The sequence below is a fragment of the Carcharhinus amblyrhynchos genome, chromosome 9 (assembly GCF_965287045.1).
Source record: "Carcharhinus amblyrhynchos chromosome 9, sCarAmb.v2.hapA, whole genome shotgun sequence".
Lineage (NCBI taxonomy): Eukaryota > Metazoa > Chordata > Chondrichthyes > Carcharhiniformes > Carcharhinidae > Carcharhinus > Carcharhinus amblyrhynchos.
Window position 1 is genome coordinate 97,149,469 of NC_137332.1, and position 5,941 is coordinate 97,155,409.

The 5,941-nt window shown below is 42.4% G+C and overlaps 2 non-coding genes across 2 annotated transcripts; both read left to right on the forward strand.

Moving 5' to 3' along the window:
• Positions 1-1,234: 1,234 nt before the first annotated feature.
• trnae-cuc (transfer RNA glutamic acid (anticodon CUC)) lies at positions 1,235-1,306 on the forward strand. The gene has a single exon. It is a non-coding gene; the product is annotated as a tRNA-Glu (tRNA).
• A 2,387-nt stretch (positions 1,307-3,693) lies between these two features.
• Positions 3,694-3,765, forward strand: trnad-guc (transfer RNA aspartic acid (anticodon GUC)). Its single transcript has one exon. It is a non-coding gene; the product is annotated as a tRNA-Asp (tRNA).
• The last annotated feature ends 2,176 nt before the right edge of the window (positions 3,766-5,941 follow it).

The following is a 5,941-nucleotide window of genomic DNA, read 5'->3' on the forward strand; positions in this document are numbered from 1 at the left end:
AGATGCCGAATCATAATCAAATATCACAACATTGTTATAGACAATCATTAAAATAAAGTTCTGGTGCAAAATAATAAACGATTTCACAATTATGAATGTTTGCGTATGCAAAAACACTGCTGACACGAGGGGGTTAAAATCTATGTTTATGCAGGGTGGTGAGGAGGTGAGGACCTCGGCTACATTGCAAAGAGTACGGAGGAGGCAGATTTAAATACGTAATTCAAAAGAGAATTGAGATATCATTTGAAAAAAAAGGCAAAAAATGTCATATTGCAGGGAAATGTCGTAAACGCACAGGAGGGGGAATCGGTGTGTTGTTTTTCAGAGAGTCATCGTAACCATCACAGGCATAATTATATCCTTTGTGGTCTGTGATGGTACCCTGATTCAACATTTCCCAAATGATGCCTGCAGAACTTTGCGTAAAATCCCACATCCTTACCCTCTGGTTCTGCTTCCACTAACCTTCGTATTCTGTCTGCTGTGACCTGTTGCACACTGGTCCAGAAAGTCGTTGCTTGCCTCCCAGCGAATCCTTCAACAATTATTTTTTGGTCATGTCCAAAATCTAAATCAGGGAGTGCGTACCAAACACAATAGATTATTTCTCTTGGCGTTGCGAAAAGCAAAACCTTCATTTATAAAGCGTGTTTGGCATAGCTGTTGTGCGGTCTGGGGATTCGATTACAACAGGCACTAAATATGCAGATATTTATGATTAATATTGCGAAATTTCCAAACAGATTATGCGGATATTGGAATGCATGTTACTGCCATTTCTGAGCATGTTATCCAGGTTGCGCTATTTATGACACTGATTGTTTCAGTGTCGGACGAAGAATATGGTAAAATGTCTCACAATCCCAAGTTAAAGTCCAACGTGTTCATCTGGTAGCAAAGCTACTAGCTTTCGGAGCGCTGTCCCTTCATCAGGTGACTGTGTGTATCCCAGACCAACGCCGGCATTTCCACATCATTTGTGTTTCAATGCTTGTTGTGTGCGCTTGTATTGTGTATAAATGTATTGAGAAATTATTGACAAATAAGAAAACAAAGTTTACGATTTAAATAAGATTCAGCTGAGCAGATAAATAGATTCATGAAACTAGATCTGTAAGGAGCAGAAACTTGAAAGCCATGAACGTCCAGAAAAAAATTAAACAAACAACCTTAATACAATCGTTTTAAGCATTGTATATCAGAGCCGTGATTACACATTTGAAGCCAGTTTTCCCTGGTGGTCTAGTGGTTAGGATTCGGCGCTCTCACCGCCGCGGCCCGGGTTCGATTCCCGGTTAGGGAAAGTAAGTTTTATTTCCAAACAAGCGATCAGATGACATCGGATAACTTATTTATCACTTACTTATTTAACAAACAGACGTCTATTGCACACTATTCAAATGTTTGCTGAATTACAAAACGTATTTGGGATGCCAGATTAAGCTGATCACTGTACAGTGCTGCCAGAGTCTATGGGGTTAGAGGCAGTGTAAAAGCGCATGGCGAAATAGAGAAAATCCTACCCTTACTCGATGGGGTGAAAGGCTTCATCTTGCGTTGCAAAATGCGAAAATGTCGCTCGATGTTTCAAAAACGGCTTAAAAGCCTGATTTTTTTTCGAATCCGTGACAGAACCGTGGACAGTACAGTTTTAATTGAGCTTCTTAAAATTATTATCGGAGACACAGAGTTTAGAAGCGGTTTAGAAGCTTGATTCATTTTCCAATGGGTGACGGAACTATGATGTGGGAATGCTGGCGTTGGACTGGCGTAAACACAGTAAAAAGTCTGACAACACCAGGTTTTAGTCCAACCGATTTATTTGATAATACTCACAAGCTTTCGAGGGGACTGCCTCTTCGTCAGGTGAATGGAGAGTTCTGGCCTCAGACAGAGCATATAAAGCACAGACAGTTTAGAGATTACTGATTAGAATGCGAATCCTTACACCTAACCTGCTGTTCAAGACCTGAAGTGGCTGACAATGTGAGTGGAAGGAGCACTGATCACAGGTTGCAGAGATATGTATTGTCTCCAGACAGTACAGTAAGTGAGGTTTTGCAAACCCAGGCAACTCACGGGGGTTACAAGTAGTGCGACATGAACCCAAGATCCCTGGTGAGGCCGTCCTCATGCGTGCGGAACTTGGCTATCAGTCTCTGTTCAGCGACTCTGTGCTGTCGTGTGTCGTGAAGGCCGCCTTGGAGAATGCTTACCCGAAGGTCAGAGGCTGAATGCCCGTGACCACTGAAGTGTTCGCCAACAGGAAGGGAACAGTCTTGCCTGGTGATTGTCGAGCGATGTTCATTCATCCGTTGTCGTAGCGTCTGCATGGTCTCCCCAATGTACCATGCTTCGGGACATCCTTTCTTGCAACGTATCAGGTAGACAATGTTGGCTGAGTTGCAAGAGTATTTACCATGTACCTGGTGGATGGTATTCTCACGTGTGATGATGGTATCCATGTCGATGATCCGGCATGTCTTGCAGAGGTTGCTGTGGCAGGGCTGTGTGGAATTGTGGTCACTGTTCTCCTGAAGACTGGGTAGTTTGCTGCGAACAATGGTCTGTTTGAGGTTGTGTGCACATCTTCTTCGGAGTCTTCAACATATCATTGACGAAGACGAACATCTCGCCAGGGCTATCCCCACACCCCCACTTCTTGCCTTCAGACAACCACACAACCTCAAACAGACCATTATTCTGTAGCCCCTGTGACTTGCCTGGGTTTGCAAAACCTCACTTACTGTACTGTCTGGAGACAATACATATCTCTGCAACCTGTGATCAGTGCTCCTTCCACTCACATTGTCAGCCACTTCAGGTCTTGAACAGAAGGTTAGGTGTAAGGATTCGCATTCTAATCAGTAATCTCTAAACTGTCTGTGCTTTATATGCTCTGTCTGAGGCCAGAACTCTCCATTCACCTGACGAAGAGGCAGTCCCCTCGAAAGCTTGTGAGTATTATCAAATAAATCGGTTGGACTAAAACCTGGTGTTGTCAGACTTTTTACTGTGTTGACGGAGCTATGCCCGAGTAAGATTTTAACTGAGGCAACTTTTATAAAAAGTAACAGATTGACAACTGCTGAATCTATATTAAACTACGAATGAAATGGTAATAACTTGGAGAAATAAACATTCCATATTTACGTCTGATTGGATTTGATTTTTTTTCTGAATTTTCAACTTTATCTCCAGTAATACAAAAGAAAATATGAAAAAAGAAACAATCAGATGAGAAGCACTTTGGGATTTCCAGCGGTTTTCTGTAAAATAAAACAAATTTCGAGAAATAAAATAAAAGAAAAATACTGCCGATGCTGGAATCTGAAACAAAAATAAAGCAAATGCTGGATATCTCAACAAGTTTGACTGCATCTGAGAAGAAAGGCCAGCTGAGATTTTCCAGCATTTTCAAATTTCAAGACATGCCGTCTTTCTTCCAGAATCACCAATAACATGCACTTGGAAATGAACGGCAAACGCAGCTTTCAATCACGACATGATTCCCGTTGATTTTATGCGTCCCTGCCATTGGGTCTACGGTAATCCAGAAGTTTACTCGTTCCATAATGCCGCCCATTGCTCCGTTAAACGACTCTTCGAACACAGCTCGTCACAGCTCAGTTGTTGCTCTAAAAGTGTCTGCAACATGTGTACAATGCGCATGTTAATGATACCATCACTTCCTCGTTAGTATAGTGGTTAGTATCCCCGCCTGTCACGCGGGAGACCGGGGTTCAATTCCCCGACGGGGAGTTTATAACAATTTTAATACGTTGAATTTTATTGCTGTGTTTCTGTAATTTCAAACAAAAAAACTTGCCAAGACAGAAGGTTTTTGTTTTAAAGTGACACTTTACTTTTGAACATCTTCTTGGGCGCAAATCAGTATTATTTCAAAGGATCAGCAATGTAGCTAATCTAGGTTAATAATGAAGCGGTCTTACAATTCTACGATGCGATTCCAGAAAACGTGCTGAGTGCTCTGTTTCCAAAATTTGAAAAAAATAGTTTATGTATCGTTGAATTACAGAATTGTCACTGAGCAGAAGAATACTGGTTGTCCATGAACACCAGCTCTCATGATAAGCAAGCGCAAAATTTGTTTCCGGTGCTTTCTCCATATAGTGCTGCCCTAACTTTCTCTTTCAATTCCTCTTTCAAAGCTTCATTTGAAGAAATCCCAGCACACTATCAGGCAGTGCATTCCAAGAACAAGGACACGGATAAATGGGAATACCACCATCTTCGAGATTCTCTGAAAACCTCAAGTCTCTCCTGATTTGGAATTCTATCGCCGTTGATTCACTATTTGGGGTCAACATCGAGGAACTTCCCTGCTAACAGCACTATGGGCGTACCTACCCTACGTGGCCTGCATTGGTTCAAGGAGGCTGCTGATGACATCCTTCCCACGAGAAGCAAGATTCGCTACATTAGAGGAAACAGACAATTGCCATCAATGGGTCTTTTCTAGTTGGCAGGTGTGACCAGTGGTGCGCCTCGAAACTCAATCTTTTACAATTCATACCAATGGCTTGGATGAAGGGACTGAAAAAATACTTAAGAGTAAGTAAGATGATCATTCGAGATAGGTAGGAAAGTACATTGTGAAGAGTATGAAAGTAGGCTGAGTGTATGAATCACAAAAGGCTGGTGGATAGTTAAATCTATTAGGAAAGCTAATAGAATGCGATCGTTCATTTTGAGGAGGATGGGTTAAAAAAGAAATTAGTTTAGAATTCAGTTCAGTTGCGACACCACATCTGTGGTATTGTGCACAGCTGTAGTCTACTTACTTAAGGCGGACTGTAAATCTAAAGAAGCAGTTTCATGACGTTTTGCTGGAGTAATACCAGGAATGGGCAACTGTCTTCTGAAGAAACGTTGCAGAGATTATGTTTTGTTTGCCAATCCACCTAACACGCCAAAGGTGTGCAGATTAGGTGGATTGGCCAGGCTAAATTGCCCCTTCGTCTAAAAGGGATTCGCTACGATAAATGCATGGGATTACGGGAATAGTGCCTGGGTGGGATTGTTGTTGGCGTAGACTCGATGGGCTGAATGGCCTCCTTCTGCACTGTAGGGATTCTATGATTCTATGATTAGAGCTTACAAGAGTAACAGGCAACCTGAGCGAAACATTAAATAACCTAAGCTGAATTGACAGTGTGGATGTAGAGAGAATCTTTCCTCTTTTCGTGTGAAGGTCTGGTCGCCACATGATACAAAGGACTTGATCACACTGAAAGGGGTGCAGAGGAGATTCACCAGGATGTTGCCTGGGATGAAACATTGAATTTATAAGGAGAGTTTGTACATGCATGGGTTGTTTTCTCTGAAACAGAGAAGACAGAGGCGGCGACTTGATTTATGTGTTCAAGATTATGAGGGGCATGGATCAGGTGGATAGGTGGATAACTATTCCCCTTAGTTGAAGGCTCAGTTACACAGCAAAGCAGATTAAAATTGAGGGGTGGAAGGTTTAGCGGGGACTTGAGGTAAAACCTTTTTACCCAGAGGGTGGTGAAGTTCTGGAATGCACTGCCTGGGAAGGTGCTGGAAGCGAGATGCCACGCATCCTTTAAAAAGTATCTGAATGAATATTGTCACGCCACAACATTCAGGGTTGTGGGCCAAGTGCTGGCAATGGGATTAGGTAGGCAAGTCATTGCGGATTCGATGGGCCGAAGGGCCTCTTCTGCACTGTAGTTTTCTGTGATCCTGTGATACTGAAATGAAACAAATGAGAGAAAGCATTTTTTCTCCATTTTCCCCCTTTCTTCCTCCCTCCATCTCTTTTCTATGGCTATGTCACTGGTCATGATGTGGGTATGCCGGTGTTGGACTGGCGTAAACACAGTAAAAAGTCTGACAACACCAGGTTTTAGTCCAACCTATTTATTTGATAATACACTCACAAGCTTTCGAG